General features: G+C 40.1%; 1 protein-coding gene and 1 pseudogene across 3 annotated transcripts in view; both read left to right on the top strand.

Annotated features, from left to right (window-relative positions):
* Positions 1-381: 381 nt before the first annotated feature.
* Otol1 (otolin 1) overlaps positions 382-17,663 on the top strand; it is a 116,511-nt gene continuing 99,229 nt past the window's right edge. Inside the window, exon 1 of one of the 3 annotated variants that reach the window (XM_046422980.2) lies at positions 382-516. The gene's annotated coding sequence lies outside the window, so the exon portion shown is untranslated. The remainder of the gene's footprint in view (positions 517-17,663) is intronic. The other 2 variants (XM_058578280.1, XM_058578279.1) reach the window with 2 other exon arrangements.
* LOC124078247 (glutathione S-transferase Mu 4-like) overlaps positions 486-17,663 on the top strand; it is a 38,817-nt pseudogene continuing 21,639 nt past the window's right edge.

Below are 17,663 nucleotides of genomic sequence, written 5' to 3'. Positions count from 1 at the left end.
AATACAGCATATTTTGTGGAGGGCCTACTTAGAATTCTCTGTGAGAGATCTTTAGAGAGACAGAATGAAAACCCAAACTTAAGTCCTTCTGAGGACAAAGGATTTTTCAAATCCCAGGAGAATAGAGTAAGAGTGAGCCCCAGTGGGTTTAGCAATAGAGTACCTGATTTTGAAGCCCAATTAGCCAAATCCTGAATTTGGACCCATGATAGGGCCTGATAGTGGTTCTGAACCTGTGAGGAATCTTGGAGCACAATTTTTGTTCTTTGATATTTATAAGAAGGGCAAATACTTTCACTCAGCAGTTTATCAGCATTTGTGTCCTCCCTCTAGAGGCATTTGGCTCTCTGAGGTTGTCTCTAAGTTTAGAAGCTGCAGAGGCAAGAGAATACTATCCTTTTCCTCTCTGTCAGCTTCAACTCCCTGTAGGCATTTGAGGGACAAACAAATGAAGAAATGGTGAGCCCTCCTTCTGATTTTGAAATCAATAATAACAAAGGAAGGAGCGATTAAGAGGTAGGTCAATACCTGAACTGAAATGAATGCTAGGGATAGAATTTCTCTTTACCTTTGAAAAAAAAATGTCCTTATATTAAGATAAATTGTATTTTTTCTATTTCTTTTATATTAAGATAAATTGTGTTGTTAGTGTTCTGCTTCAGGTTTTCATTCTCTATCCTGAAACAATATAATTGAGAATGATATATAACCTAATGTAAAATAATATAATATGATATTATATATAATATCTCAGTGATAATACATTTTATTTGCCCCAAGTTTTCTATACTGGAATTTTTTTTATTATGTCTTTTTTTTTTTTTTACTTATTATTTGTCTTTACAGATGGACAAGAATTTTGAGGTACATACTTTTTTGTAGTGTGTATTCTTTCTCCAGGGCTGAAAAAAAAATTATGCTTCTCATGAGTCTATCTTAAAATTACCTTTAATGGAGTCTTAGCGTGTGTTTTATTAGATTTCAAGACAATTATATTCATTTTAAAATCTTGAAGTTTTAATTTTTACCTATTTGGATCATCTATTATCTGTTTATTTATTATTTAGTGGTATTGGGGATCCAATCCAGGAATGCTTTACCACTGAGCTACATCCCCAGTCATTTTTTTGTTTTTTTATTTTTTATTTTGAAACAGGGTATGGCTAAGTTGTCCAGACTGGCCTTAAATTTGATTCCTCCTGCCTCAGAACTCCAGAGTCACTGGGATTAGGGGCATCTGCCACCATACTGACAAAACCTTGAAGTTTTAAGTAGAGGTGAAGCACATCAGAAAAAATAAGGCATTCTTTTTTTTTTCAATTTCTTTTTTTTTTTTTGCATTTTTTATTATTAGTTGTTCGAAACATTACATAGTTCTTGACATATCATATTTCATACATTTGATTCAAGTGGGTTATGAACTCCCATTTTTACCCCGTATACAGATTGCAGAATCACATCGGTTACACATCCACGTTTTTACATATTGCCATACTAGTGTCTGTTGTATTCTGCTGCCTTTCCTATCCTCTACTATCCCCCCTCCCCTTCCCTCCCACCTTCTCTCTCTACCCCATCTACTGTAATTCATTTCTCTCCCTTGTTTTTTTTCCCTTTCTCCTCACTTCCTCTTATATGTAATAAGGCATTCTTACGGGAGAACCATAAAATTTTCTAACAAGCATTTGTGTCCTCCCTTTAGCAGCATTTGGCTCTAAAATAAATTTGAGGACTAAATTTCTATCTATATTTTGATTATCGGGGAAGAAAGAAAGGGAGGAATAAAGGAAAGAAATGAGGATGGGAACATTGAAAAGACACGGAGAGACAAAAACCAGACATTTCCCCTCCAAAATGAAAAGAGAAATAAAATGTGGCTGAGCTAGGGAGAGATACAACATAGAAAATGAGAGGCTGGAGAGAGAATTTAACAGCAAGTGTGCTCAGGTGGTACTTGCTTTTGATCATATATGTATCTGATAAATGTTTTTATTTGAGGCCTCCTATACTTGGAGAAGTTTTAGACTTCCTGGCCTCTTGTGAAGAATGGAATGATAATCCTTAGCCTCTCCCAGGTCTTCCAAACCATTACTTTCCATCTTTTGATTGACTTTCATGCGTGAGAAAATAATCCACATCCAGTGCCCTAGTTAAGTTACAGGATATTCCTAACTAAACTAGGAATTATTCTTCTTACTCTCTTTTACTAAAGTCAATTGTTGTTTTCTGCACTTCTTGCCATTTAACAAATGTAGGGAAACTTTTGCTAGGTGTTAGAAGTTTACTTTTCAACTTTATAACTGTCGTGTTATTTAATTTAAATTTAACATTGAAGTTATCTGATAGGCCAAGTGTGCTGGTACATGCCTATAATCCCAGCCACTCAGGAGGCTGAGGCTAGAGGATCACAAATTTGAGGCTAGACTGAGCGATTTAGGGAGACCCTATCTCAAAATAATAAATAAAAAGAAATGGGGATGTAGCTTAGTGGTATAGTGCCCTGTAATTCAAATACTCAGTACAAAAAATTAAGTTACCTGATTGGGTTTTTTTTTTTTTTTTTTTAAATAATATTCATGTGGATTACCTGGATATAGCACTTACTGATGTCATGATTCAGGTGATGTTTGTAGAAGAGTCTTTCCCATTGCCTTGTATAGAGTAGGTACTCAGTGGTTATTAGGTTTCTTCCTTAGTAGTAAAGTTGATAAAGAGTTATTTTTTTTTAAAGTCGGAAAATGACAATCTAGGCCTAACACCTACCACTTAACACACTTTTCTTCTATATTGAAGTATTCCTTTGGTGTCACTAGCAAGCATTTTATGTGTAAAACACTATTCCTTTTGCTCTCAAACTAAAACTCGTATCTTTGAAGCCTCATGGGACTCTCAGCAATAGAACACAATGTTTAGGGTAAATTATAAATATACTACTACAGTGTGAATATCCACGGTGGCCTGATGATTAATTTATCCAAGAAGCATTTATTGAAACTCGTGTTCAACTGTGCCTAATCTGACATACTGTGGCAACAAGTGCAGGCTAATTTCTTTTATTTTTATGGTGGTCAGTTATTTAGTTGAGCTGTCTTGACTCCCTTCCAAGGCTGTTGTAGTTACCATAGTCTGAAAGGATTTATTTGAAATAACAATCATGCCCCAAAAGGAGTAGGTCAGAGAGCCAGGTAAGGTTTCTCTCACAGGGAAGTCCTGAAGATCTCTGTCTTCATTTCCATCTTGAAGACTGTCATATTTACCTCTCCTAAAATGTTCTAAAAAAGAGTTCGTGATGGTGTTCAAGCCTGTAGTCCCAGCTACTTGGGACGTTGAGGTGGGAGGATCATTTGAGCCCTCATGAAACAGAGCCCCTTTGAAATTAAAAACTCTGAATAGTTTAGCTCCTGAACTTTCTCATGCTGAGAATGGAAACTAAAACCACCCACTGGCTCCTATAGACACCAAGGAAATTGAAACTAATGTGTTCTCTGGCTGGCACTGCCTGGCTAAATCTACATATATGTATCTCCTGGTTTTGTTTTTCCTTCCCCAGGACCTGCAGAGAAACAATCTAATTGTATCTCCCCAGTTTGATTAAACTGTATTAATTCATTTTTCCCTTTTTTTTACATAGTTCATTTATCTCTTATGCAGAGATCAAGGGAGGTGCCCTAACTTTGCTATCTATAATATGCAAGTTTGAGACTGAGACCAGCCTAGGCAACATAGTGGGATGCCATCTCAAAACAAAACAAAAAACAGAAAAGATTTTTCCAACATAGGCCAATGGGAAATTAAACCATGAGATTCCCAAGGCCTTTTTCCTGTGTAGGATTTGTAGTTTTTCTAACCAATGGAGGGGAGGATCTCTTAAACAACCCCAGAAAAACACAAAAAGCCCCTAAAAAATGCCACTTGGCTTTGTAACTTGTAGTGAGCTCTAATGAGCAAGTAAGCATGGTCTATGTCTACCACACTATTGACCTCTGCTCATCCTTAATCACTTGTGCAAAGAAAGTTTGGAGACTAACAGAAAAGCATTATAGAGCTTTTATTGATCTCTGTTCTGACTGTGAACTGGAGATAGAGACTTGTTAAGCTAAATGAGCTCAACTGAGACTCAGGCTGTCAACATTTATGCAGAACCTGCATATTTGCTCTGGGTCTGCAGGGGTTTTCTTCTGATGAGGCATAAACATTGTACATGGACAATTTTTTTTTTTTTTTTTTTTAATTTTTTATTGTGGGTTGTTCAAAACATTACAAATTTCTTGACATATCATATTCCACACTTTGATTCTAGTGGGTTATGAACTCCCACCTTCACCCCATACACATATTGCAGATTCACATCAGTTACACATCCATTGATTTACAAATTGCCATACTAGTGTCTGTTGTGCTCCGCTGCCTTTCCCATCATCCACCCTCCCCCCTCCCCACCTCTCCCCTCCCCTCCCCTCCTCTCTCTCTACCCCCTCCACTGTATAACCCTGAGGGTCTCCTTCCATTACCGTGCAATTTACCTTCTCTCTCCCTTTCCCTCCCACCTCTCATCCCTGTTAAATGTTAATCTTCTTCTCCTGTTCTTCGTCCCTACTCTGTTCTTAGTTACTTTCCTTATATCAAAGAAGACATTTGGCATTTGTTTTTTAGGGATTGGCTAGCTTCACTTAGCATAATCTGCTCTAATGCCATCCATTTCCCTGTAAATTCTATGATTTTGTCATTTTTTAATGCAGAGTAATACTCCATTGTGTATAAATGCCACATTTTTTTTATCCATTCGTCTATTGAAGGGCATCTAGGTTGGTTCCACAGTCTTGCTATTGTGAACTGTGCTGCTATGAACATCGATGTAGCAGTGTCCCTGTAGCATGCTCTTTTTAGGTCTTTAGGGAATAGACCAAGAAGGGGAATAGCTGGGTCAAATGGTGGCTCCATTCCCAGCTTTCCAAGAAATCTCCATACTGCTTTCCAAATTGGCTGCACCAATCTGCAGTCCCACCAGCAATGTACAAGTGTACCCTTTTCCCCACATCCTCGCCAGCACTTGTTGTTGTTTGACTTCCTAATGGCTGCCAATCTTACTGGAGTGAGATGGTATCTTAGGGTGGTTTTGATTTGCATTTCTCTGACAGCTAGAGATGTTGAGCATTTTTTCATGTACTTGTTGATTGACTGTATGTCCTCCTCTGTGAAGTGTCTGTTCAGGTCCTTGGCCCATTTGTTGATTGGGTTGTTTGTTCTCTTATTGTCTAATTTTTTGAGTTCTTTGTATACTCTGGATATTAGGGCTCTATCTGAAGTGTGAGGAGTAAAGATTTGTTCCCAGGATGTAGGCTCCCTATTTACCTCTCTTATTGTTTCTTTTGCTGAGAAAAAACTTCTTAGTTTGAGTAAGTCCCATTTGTTGATTCTAGTTATTAACTTTTGTGCTATGGGTGTCCTATTGAGGAATTTGGAGCCCGACCCCACCGACTGTAGATCGTAGCCAACTTTTTCTTCTATCAGACGGCGCGTCTCTGATTTGATATCAAGTTCCTTGATCCATTTTGAATTCACTTTTGTGCATGGCGAGAGAAAGGGATTCAGTTTCATTTTGTTGCATATGGATTTCCAGTTTTCCCAGCACCATTTGTTGAAGATGCTATCCTTCCTCCATTGCATGCTTTTAGCCCCTTTATCAAATATAAGATAGTTGTAGTTTTGTGGATTGGTTTCTGTGTCCTCTATTCTGTACCATTGGTCCACACGCCTGTTTTGGTACCAGTACCATGCTGTTTTTGTTACTATTGCTCTGTAGTATAGTTTGAAGTCTGGTATCGCTATACCGCCTGATTCACACTTCTTGCTTAGCATTGTTTTTGCTATTCTGGGTCTTTTATTTTTCCATATGAATTTCATGATTGCTTTCTCTATTTCTACAAGAAATGCCATTGGGATTTTGATTGGCATTGCATTAAACCTATAGAGAACTTTTGGTAATATCGCCATTTTGATGATGTTAGTTCTGCCTATCCATGAACAGGGTATATTTTTCCATCTTCTAAGATCTTCTTCTATTTCTCTCTTTAGGGTTCTGTAGTTTTCATTGTATAAGTCTTTCACCTCTTTTGTTAGGTTGATTCCCAAGTATTTTATTTTTTTTGAAGATATTTTGAATGGAGTGGTTGTCCTCATTTCCATTTCAGAGGATTTGTCGCTGATATACAGGAATGCCTTTGATTTATGCGTGTTGATTTTAAATCCTGCCACTTTGCTGAATTCATTTATTAGCTCTAATAGTTTCTTTGTAGAGCCTTTTGGGTCTGCTAGATATAGAATCATATCATCTGCAAATAGTGATAATTTAATTTCTTCTTTTCCTATTTTTATGCCTTTAATTTCTTTCGTCTGTCTAATTGCTCTGGCCAGTGTTTCGAGAACTATGTTGAAGAGAAGTGGAGAGAGAGGGCATCCCTGTCTTGTTCCAGATTTTAGAGGGAATGCCTTCAGTTTTTCTCCATTCAGAATAATGCTAGCCTGAGGCTTAGCATAGATTGCTTTTACAATATTGAGGTATGTTCCTGTTATCCCTAGTTTTTCTAGAGTTTTGAACATAAAGGGATGCTGTACTTTGTCAAATGCTTTTTCCGCATCTATCGAGATGATCATATGGTTCTTATTTTTAAGTCTATTGATGTGGTGAATAACATTTATTGATTTCCGTATATTGAACCAGCCTTGCATCCCAGGGATGAATCCTACTTGATCATGGTGTACAATTTTTTTGATATGTTTTTGTATCCGATTCGCCAGAATTTTATTGAGGATTTTTGCATCTAGGTTCATTAGAGATATTGGTCTGTAGTTTTCTTTCTTTGAAGTGTCTTTGTCTGGTTTAGGTATCAGGGTGATGTTGGCCTCATAGAATGAATTTGGAAGTTCTCCCTCCTTTTCTATTTCCTGAAGTAGCTTGAAAAGTATTGGTATTAGTTCTTCTTTAAAGGTTTTGTAAAATTCTGCTGTATACCCATCGGGACCTGGGCTTTTCTTAGTTGGTAGTCTTTTGATGGTTTCTTCTATCTCCTCAATTGATATTGGTCTGTTTAGGTTTTCTATATCCTCCTGACTCAATCTGGGCAGATCATATGACTTAAGAAATTTATCTATGCCTTCACTATCTTCTAATTTATTGGAGTATAAGGATTCAAAATAGTTTTTGATTATCTTCTGTATTTCTGAAGTGTCTGTTGTGATATTGCCTTTTTCATCCCGTATGCTAGTAATTTGAGTTCTCTCTCTTCTTCTCTTCACTAGCATCGCTAAGGGTCTGTCGATTTTGTTTATTTTTTCAAAGAACCAACTTTTAGTTTTGTCAATTTTTTCAATTGTTTCTTTTGTTTCGATTTCATTAATTTCAGCTCTGATTTTAATTATTTCTTGCCTTCTACTTCTTTTGCTGTTGTTTTGCTCTTCTTTTTCAAGGATTTTGAGATGAAGTATGAGATCATTTATTTGTTGGTTTTTTCTTTTTTTAAGGAATGAACTCCAAGCAATGAATTTTCCTCTTAGAACTGCTTTCAATGTGTCCCATAGATTCCGATATGTCGTGTCTGTGTTTTCATTTATCTCTAAGAATTTTTTAATTTCCTCCTTGATGTCTTCTATAACCCATTGATCATTCAGTAACCTATTGTTCATTCTCCAATTGATGTATGCTTTTTCCTTCCTTCTTTTATCGTTGATTTTCAGTTTCATTCCATTATGATCAGATAAGATGCATGGTAATATCTCTACTCCTTTATATTGTCTAAGAGTTGCCCTGTGACATAATATATGATCTATTTTTGAGAAGGATCCATGTGCTGCTGAGAAAAAAGTGTAACTGCTTGATGTTGGGTGGTATACTCTATATATGTCAATTAGGTCTAGGTTATTAATAGTGTTATTGAGTTCTATAGTTTCCTTATTCAACTTTTGTTTGGAAGATCTGTCCAGTGGCGAGAGAGGTGTGTTGAAGTCTCCCATGATTATGGTGTGGTGGTCTATTAGACTCTTGAACTTGAGAAGAGTTTGTTTGACGAACATAGCTGCACCATTGTTTGGGGCATAAATATTTATGATTGTTATGTCTTGTTGGTGTATGGTTCCCTTAAGCAGTATGTAGTGTCCCTCTTTATCTCTTTTGATTAACTTTGGCTTGAAATCTATTTTATTTGATATGAGTATGGACACGCCTGCTTGTTTCCGAAGTCCATATGAGTGATATGATTTTTCCCAACCTTTCACCTTCAGCCTATGTATGTCTTTTCCTATCAAATGCGTCTCCTGTAGGCAGCATATTGTTGGGTCTTGTTTTGTGATCCATTCTACTAGCCTGTGTCTCTTGATTGGTGAGTTTAAGCCATTAACATTTAGGGTTATTATTGAGATATGGGTTGTTCTTCCAGCCATATTTGTTTATTTCTGTTACTAAACATTGTTTGTTTTCCTCTTTGATTGTTTCCCCCCCCCCTTTACTGTCCTACCTCCCACTGTTGGTTTTCATTGTTATTTTCCATTTCCTCTTCCTGTAATACTTTGGCTAGGATGTTTTGAAGAGATGGTTTTCTAGCTGCGAATTCTTTAAACTTTTGTTTATCGTGGAAGGTTTTAATTTCATTCTCCATCCTGAAGCTTAATTTCGCTGGATACACAATTCTTGGTTGGAACCCATTATCTTTCAGTGTTTGAAATATGTTATTCCAGGATCTTCTAGCTTTCAGAGTCTGCCCCTAAATGTAATCTGCTTCCTTTCTCTTGTAGCTTTTAAAATTCTCTCCTTATTCTGTATGTTGGGCATCTTCATTATAATGTGTCTAGGTGTGGATCTCTTATGATTTTGCACATTCGGCGTCCTGTAGGCTTCTAGGATTTGGGATTCTGTCTCATTCTTCAAGTCTGGGAAGTTTTCTTGTATTATTTCATTGAATAGACTGCTCATTCCTTTGGTTTGGAGCTCTGTACCTTCCTGTATCCCAATGACTCTTAAGTTTGGTCTCTTAATGTTATCCCATATTTCTTGGATGTTCTGCTCATGGTTTCTTAACAGTCTTGCTGAGCTGTCTATGTTCTTTTCCAGTTGAAATACTTTGTCTTCATTGTCTGATGTTCTATCTTCTAAGTGTTCTACTCTGTTGGTAGTATTCTCCATTGAGTTTTTAAGTTGGTTTATTGCTTCCTGCATTTCTAGGATTTCTGATTGCTTGTTTTTTATAACCTCTATCTCCCTGTATAGTTGATCCTTTGCTTCCTGGATTTGTTTGCGTAATTCGTTGTCGAAGTGATCTTTCATTGTCTGATTTTGCTGTTTAATGTCTTCCTTGATACTCCAGATCATCTGAAGCATGTATATCCTGAATTCTTTATCTGACATTCCATCTGCTGCAGCTGTTACCTCTTCTAAAGTTGCGTTGACCTGCATTGCTTGTGGTCCTTTCTTTCCTTGTCTTTTCATACTGCTTGCGTATCTTTCCTGCAGGTGCGGGCGGCGGCTCTGCTCTCTCCTTATTCCAATTGGGGTGTCGTGGCTACCACGCCGGCAGGTCACTGGGCCTGTTCTGGGAGCTGGTGGCGGCTCTGTTCTGCCCCTACTCCAATTGGGGTGACGTGTCTGTCGTACCAGCAGGCCACTGGGCCTGTCCTGCTGGTCGGTCGCAGATCTGCCCACCTTTCGGGCACGAGTGGAGGCTCTGCTTTGCCCCTACTCCAATTGGGGTGTCGTGACTACCCCGCCTGCAGGATGCTGGGTCTGTTCCTGGCAAGGGAGGCGACTCTGCTCTGTCACTACTCCAATTAGGGTGGTGTTTGTACCCCGCCGGCAGGCTCCTGGGCCTGATCCGCCGGTCTGTTGTAGGTCTGCCTACCTTGAAGGCGCGGGCGGCGGATCTGCCCTGCCCCTCCTACCACGCCTGCGGACCCCTGGGCCTGATCTGCAGGTTGATCACTGGTCTGCTCACCCTGCGGGCACGGGTGGCGGTTCCGCTCCACCCCCACTCCAATTGGGGTCACGTGACCACCACACCGGCAGGGCCTGATCCGGGCGTGGGATAAGGATCTGCTCTGCCCCTACTCGAGTTGGGGTGACGTGTGTACCACACTGGCAGGCCACTGGGCCTGACCCGCCAGGCTGTCACAGGTCTGTTTACCTTGCAAGCGCGAAGGGCGGCTCTGCCCTGCCCCTCCTACCACGCCCATGTACTACTGGGTCGTGGGTCTGCCCACCTGGCGGGTGTGGGTGGCGGCTCCGCTCCGCCCCCTCTCCAATTGGGGTCACGCGGTCACCACGCTGGCGAGCCGCTGGGCCTGCTCCGGGGGCTGGCGGCGGCCCGGCTCCTTCCCTCTGGCTCGAGGACAAATTGAGGAGACTCGGGTGACTGAGCCTCACCCCCCTTACCAGGAGACCAACTGCTTATGTCACCGCTGGTATTGATGAAGATCTCTCCTCCACCGCTTTCTGCTGACATCAGATCTCTGCCATGTTGGTATCCTATGCGAATGGCAGCATTTCGTTCCCCTTGCCAGGCAACCCAAGCAATGGGTGAGTCCTGACCTGCCCTCAGCAGGACCCGGACCGAGACACAGTTTCCGCGGGCTCCTAGCCCCGGTCCAGGGAAGTTCCGGGAGCCGGAACTCGGCCGCTCCGTGCTCGGTGTAAGCTCCTATAAGTGTAGGCTCCAAGAAGCAGCCCCCGCGGGCTCAGTTCCGGGAGCCGGAATTCGGCCGCTTAGTGTTTGGTGTATGCTCTGATAGTAGCAGGGTCCAAGAAGCAGCCTCCGCGGGCTCCGCAGCCCTGAGCCAGGGCGGTTCCGGGACGGTTCCGGGAGCCGGAACTCGGCCGCTCTGTGCTCGGTGTAAGCTCCTATAAGTGTAAGCTCCAAGAAGCAGTCCCCGCGGGCTCAGTTCCGGGAGCTGGAATTCGGCTTCTTGGTGTTTCGTGTTTGCTCTGATATTAGCAGGGTCCAAGAAGCAGCCTCCGCAGGCTCCGCAGCCCGGAGCCAGGGCGGTTCCGGGACGGTTCCGGGAGCCGGGACTCGGCCGCCCCGCGCTCCGTGTTCACTCCGATAAGATCAGATTTTAAGAAGCCCCCAGGCGCTGAACCCTAGCAATCTGTCTGCAAGCCGCAGGCGAATTGCAGCCTGAAATTACCTGTTCTATGGCTGAATGAGCTGCGGTCAGTCAAAAACAGGTGTGGTGACGTCAGTTTACCAACATGGTGGCTGCTGGCCTCCTCTGTGGTCTGACCGGTGTGGAGAACCGAGATGGACCGCTTCCTTCCCCGTCTCGAACCCAGAATTCAGCCCTGAGTGCGGTGCTTGCGTGTCTGGCAGAAAACTCCATGGACAATTTTGAACTGAGCTTTCTGGTAGTTTTAAAAGAAGAGTCTGCCTTTTTGTATTTAGTGAAATATACCTATTTCTGTTGTTTTTATTTTATAATAACATGTTTAGAATTTATTATTAAAAAGAGTTTTTATGCTTGACATCGATAGCATTTCCTCATTGTCAGTAAATGAAATAAGAACTTCCTGCTTGGTTTAGTGGGCAGTGTTAATTCAACTTCATTGTCCCTTGTGGTTGGAGGTATTTAAGCAGGGGCTATGTAGGGATTAATATTATAGGGTGATGGTTCTCAATATGTGGGCTTTAGGCCAGCAGTATTAACCTCACCTGGGAACTTGATAGAAATCCCACCGCTCCAGATGATTTTGTCACATGCAAAAATCTGAGAACCCTGTGATAGAAATATGAGTCTTAGATCAGTAATCTCTAAGAGGAGGAAGAGGATGGAGAGTATCAGAAACACATGGGTTTCTTCTTTAAGCTTAGTCTTTCTTCCCTCTGCTATACTCCTCCTTCTACTCTTCCTTCTGCACAGTGAGCCTTTACCTTGGGAATCTGACATTTTTTGGAGGTGTTGGTGTGACCCACTGGACTAGATGAATGAAATTTTTAAGAGACAGTCCATTATCAAGGAGCCATGTCTGACCTTGTGAATTTTCTAGATACTTGTTAATAAAAAAAAATATAAATTTCTGTTATCATTATATTTACTATAGTTATAGCATAGTCCCTACTGCTCTTAGGAGTGAAAAGTAAAAGAAGATGTAGGTTTCTTTTCTTTCTTTTTTTCAGTACTAGGATTGAACCCTCAAGTGCTTTACCATTAAGCAACATCCCCAAACTTTTGATTTAATTATTTACTTTTTAAAATTTTGAGACAGAGTCTTGCTATGTTGTTGAAGCTTGTTTGAATTTGTGATCCTCCTGCCTTTCCTGCCCAAGCCACTGTGCCCAGAAGATGTGTGTCATTTTACAATCTAGGACCAGCCCCTGGAAATCTGAAAATGTTTCTAGTCTTTTCTGGAAGTAAGATTTTAATCCTGTTGTATGATGCTTTGCATTTTGAATTCTCAGAGATAAGCCACCTGGTAAGGTACAACTGAGGTAGGATAGAAGAAAGCAGGATGGATAATTGGAAGGAAAGAATCTACAAAAAATCTAAAAACTCCATAACTGCCCTGACCTTCACTACCCCAGGTGTAGGCCTAAATTTTTAAAAGGTTCAATAAATCTTAAAGTATTGCAGATCCACTTAATTCATACCTATATACCTCTTTTGCTTCCAAAATATATTTTTAGACTAATTAAAATAAACCTAGACAGAGACAGTGCATGTTAGAAACATATAATATGGGAACAGTCAAGAGCTGCCTATTAACTAGAAAACATCAGCCTGAGGATTCAGAGAGGAATGAGACCACTGTGGCCTACTCTGTGCTCTATGATCAAAAGGCTTGCTGTCATTAGGCTGATGCCACGCCACACTTCTTCATGTTCACCATTTACAAAATTTCCTTTGAAAGAAGAAAACTGAGACCCCTAAAGCATGCCTCACTCACTCACTCTTCAGGACCCAGACTCCCTCTCCTTTTGAGTACCCTATTCTATTGTTTGCTTTTCTGGATAAATCTCTACTTGTGCATTTTTAATTCATCCTGATATTCCAGTCTGTGGTTTAAGACAAGAACATGCCAGGGCTGAGGTGAGGTCCCCCTTTCTATTCTTAGACCCCATCTAGTGACACAATGGTTGTAATGGTTGTTTGGCCTTCCAATCTAGTCTTCTTCGGCATAAATCCAGGCTCTGCTGGGCTATGTGTATGACCTTGGGAAAGTTTCTTTACATCTCTTAGTTTCTTCATTTGTATAAATTTGGGCTGGTGATAATGCCTACCTCTTAGCTTGGTTTAAGCATTTAATGAATTAATGCATGTTAAATCACTGACAGTTGATAAGGGCTCAATAAATGTTAGATATTACTATTAATAATTATTGTGTAATGAGATTTAATTACACACTACTGTGTAGGTAACTAATTGGCCCACTAAGTGGGTAAGTTTACCCAGAAGCTATGAAGTCAGACACACACAGGTTTGAATTCTTAGTGTGTATCTTAACTCCTAGTAACTTAGCCACTCTTGAGTCTTGTTTTACTTATCTTTGAAATGGAGACAATCCTGTCTGCTTTATAGGGCTGTTGTGAGTAGAAAGAGAAACATCTGGAAGAGTTTTGTGCACCCAATACAAATGGCTATTATTCTTTTTATTTCGACTTACTTTTCTTGAACTAAATTTTAAATAGAAACTTCCCTTTCCTATGGAAATTGAGGGAGTCTGATTTAGAGGAAGTGTATATGCTGTGGAATGGTCCATATGCCACTTTGCTATTAGAATGTGACTCATTATTTCTAAACTTAGTATTGCTTTATTTATGTGCTCTTTGCTTTTCTCAGAAATCCCTATATTTGGATCCAACCATAAGCTCTGGATAATAAAAGACAGCAACTACAATTAAGTGCATCTTTCTGAGCCACCACAAGTCACTCCTTTGAGGTTTTCTGACCAACCTGACCAATATAAAGAGGACTAATATTTTATGGGGCAACTATGGCATTTTACAGTTGTGTAGAGTTCTCCTATTTACAAAAATTTGTGAATTTCGACATCTTCTTTAATTGAGGTACCATTTACATATGGTGAAATATGTAGAGGTTAGTGATAATTCCTTATGTCTATCAAGACATAGAATCACCCCAGAAAGTTTCCTCATATCCTGTCTCAGTCAACTCCTTACTCTGATCTCATGAAACTGTTATCCTGATTTCTATCACCACAGGTTTGTTTTTCTTGCTGTAGAACGTCTTATAAATGGAGTTCTGCAGTCTTCATCTGCCCTGTTTTCCTTAGCATAATGCTTTCAAGATTCTTCTGTCTAGTCTCAGGTAATTTGTTCCTTTTTGTTTTTGAGTAATATTCTATTGTACAGATATGTCATACTTTGTTTATTCACTTTTCTGTTGAGAATCACTTGGGCCATCTCCATTGTTTCTTTTCATCATTATGCTAAAGCTGTTTGGAAAGTCAGAAATTTCAACTATTGTTTTTGGCAGTCCAGCCAGGGAATCTGCATGGATCCTTTCTGACTGAATTTGGCCACCCATCTACATTAGAAAAAGGCACACTATGTCCTTTTTATAGCCAGTTGGGATCCAGGCAGTTGCCCTTGTTCGCTAACAGAATGGTTCATTCCTTCTCTCCAGTTTGATCAGAGTGCATAAAATTAATTTCTCCCTTTTTCATGGTTGTAAAGGTGGGTGACTAACTGTGGTCATATCAGGCAAGTTCCCTGGCTTGGCTGCTGGTAATGCTGTCTCCATTTTTCATTATTCATTATTCTCCATTAACACTATCTCCATTAAGAAGCTGGAGCTCAGTAAAGTGAGGCAACTCAACATCCAGTTGCTGGCAAATGAGGAACTTGGGAGCAGTACTTAGTCTTCTGGCTCCAGGTCCTCTGCTTCCCTCACTTCCCATTTTCTGAGGCCAGTTTTCTTTTGGTCCTGACTAGGAGTTCTGCCTTGTCTTGCATCAAGGTTTGATCTGAGCCTGGCTCATCCTTGATGGTGAAAGATCTAGTACCAAGAAAGTCAGAAATTTGGCCGCACTCTGGAGTAACACTTGGTATGCCTTAGTGTCTAAGGTGGCGTAGATAGGTTTCTGAGGCTGGGTCAAGGGTCGAATTGGAGCAGAGAGATCTGGATGACATTGAGTTAGATTATATCTGAAGAGATTACAAAACTTCTGAAGAGAAGCTTTGCTTATCCTAGTGATAAAGAGCAAATAGGATGAACCAGGGATAGATAGATAAGACCATCAATTCAGCACTGCCACATCACCAGCTGTGTGAACAATTAGGCATCCCAACCTCTCTGAGTCTGTTTCTCCATCTGTAAAAGAAGGTGTGTGATGCTTCCCTCTCAGGTCTTGGAAGTTCCTAACATAGAAACTGTCCTTCCTGACATCCCTTATTCTGAATGCTGATTAGACTGCATGGTTAAATAAGGCCTGTAGGAAAACCAGAAGGATGTATCTCAGTCCAGTACCTCAGTATTTTGATGTGAAATTCAGTAAGTTCATTTTTTCCAATAATTTATGTGAATGTAAAGATTTATTTTAAAAGTGTATATATATATATATATATATATATATATATATATATATATATGATGTAAAATATGCTGTCCACAAAAATCTTCTAACATGAGAAGATTGCTATGGAAATGACTTAATAATAGAGTCTATAAAACTCTGGTCATACAAGAATTAACAGTGAAAGGAAAGTGACCACAACACTCGGAGAGACCAAGAGATCTTTATTGCAGCAGTGCAACAAAGGAGAAAAGAAAGAAAGAGAAAGAGAGAGAGAGACAGAGAGAGAAGAAAGAGAGAGCAAGAGCAAGAGGGAGAGCAAGAGAGAGAGCAAGAGCAAGAGAGATAGCAAGAGAGAGAGGGGCCCGGCGGGAGGGTTGTTTTTGTAGCCCAAATCTAATGAGGTCTCTGGGTCTGCAAGCTGCCTTGTTGTCACGCAGGGGGTTGAGTGTTCAGCCTTGAGGGGGGGCTTGGGCGTTGGGCTTGAAGCAAATAGTTGATAAAGAACCAGACAGAGGGTTTGAGAGGCCAGGTCATCCTGCAGCTAACTTTGTTTGGCATGCCCTGCAGACAGCTTACTCAGCCTGTCCTGCACCTAACAAAGAGGAGTCTTAGAAAAAAACTAGGGCTGGGTGGGATGATGAGCTAGGTTGGTAAGACCTTCTAAAGGCAATTTCAGAGTTCAAGACATCACTGACTTTTCTCAACCAAGATTGAAAAAAGCTGATAGCAAATAACTGAAAGAGCATTTACTGATCTGCAAAACAATTTTGTTTCCTATCATTGCCTTTAATGTTTTCCAAGGAAAGAACATACTTCTAAACACTCAATGCCTGTACCCAGAGAAGAGAAACAATCCCCACAGTCTGGAAATCAGAGTGCTTGAAAAGCATTTCATTTATGACTTTCTATAATTGATCTTTGGGCACAGTCAGGGCCGTGACTTGGATTTCAGTGCAACATATCCTTTGTATGCAGGAGGAGGGAAGAATGAATGTGGCTTTGAGTGTGAAGTGTCCTCTTTTAATGAAAAATCCTTGAGAGGAAAGAGATGACCCATAGGCAAAGATAAAAGAAGTTAAAAGAAGTAACAGAAGATAGAGAAAAAGACATTTATGCAGTTGATGTCTCTGTGACAATTACTTATTTTTGACTTTTTGTTGGGAAACATTTTCTTTTGGAAATCATTTTATGTACCACTCTAAGTGTATTGTGTATTTTCTTATCTTTCTTTATATGTATGTCTCTTCTTCCAGGCATAAAGAAAAAACACTTTGAATTTCAGGTGACAATAAAGCGTATGATTTTCAACACTTGTTCAAAAGTTAACATTTATAGAGTGTTTTTCTGCCTGCCAGCCTCTGTAATCTTCATTTTTACATAGATTACTTGGATTCTCATAACAACCAAATAAGAAAAGTATGGCTTTTATTATTATGATGTCAGAGATGAGGAAACTGAGGACAAGAAGTTGTCAAATTTGGATAACTGGTAAGTAGTACATGTCAAGGACAGTGGTGGCTATCAAAGCTATGGCTTTATACTAATATATTGAGCTTCTTGATGGGGGAGGTACTGTTAAATCCATCTTCAACACTCAGCTTGTAATAGTTCTTTGACTCATTCACAGAAACCAAACATTTAAAAGGAACTTTTGCAAAACGACTGGTATCCTTACACCTCCCCTCTTCCCATACATAACATCAAGATGTAGAAATTATAAGGGAAAATTTAGTGTTCCCTTTTGGACATATTACCTCTGACACCTAAATGTAGATTTTGATTAATTATTTATATTTTGGGGGCCAAAACTCAAGGGAGAAATCAGGGCTGGAGATAAAAATATGGTTTTTAGCAGTGAATAGGTAACATTTAAAATCATGTCCCAGCAGAGAGCTATGTTGGGATGGGGCATGGGTGTGAGGGGAGCTGGCAAAGAGAAGAAGGTTGAAGACATATTCATTAGGCTTCTATACATAGCAGTTGGGCATAGAAGAAATAAAGTGAGTCGGGATTGTAAAACTAGGATGAGGAGATATGTTTGCTGAGAGGAAAAGTGATTTGGGGAGATGTGTGGGCAACTGGGTCAAAATGGAGCAAGAAGGCAGGTGGGATGAGGACAAAGTCTTGACCATCAGGTATGGTGTGGTTG

Source organism: Marmota monax, unplaced genomic scaffold (genome assembly GCF_021218885.2).
Source record: "Marmota monax isolate L192 unplaced genomic scaffold, Marmota_monax_Labrador192_F-V1.1 WCK01_AAM20220418_F8-fsc00175, whole genome shotgun sequence".
In the NCBI taxonomy this organism is placed as follows: domain Eukaryota; kingdom Metazoa; phylum Chordata; class Mammalia; order Rodentia; family Sciuridae; genus Marmota; species Marmota monax.
Note: the sequence above shows the minus strand (reverse complement) of the source record. Positions and strands in the feature narration are given on the sequence as shown.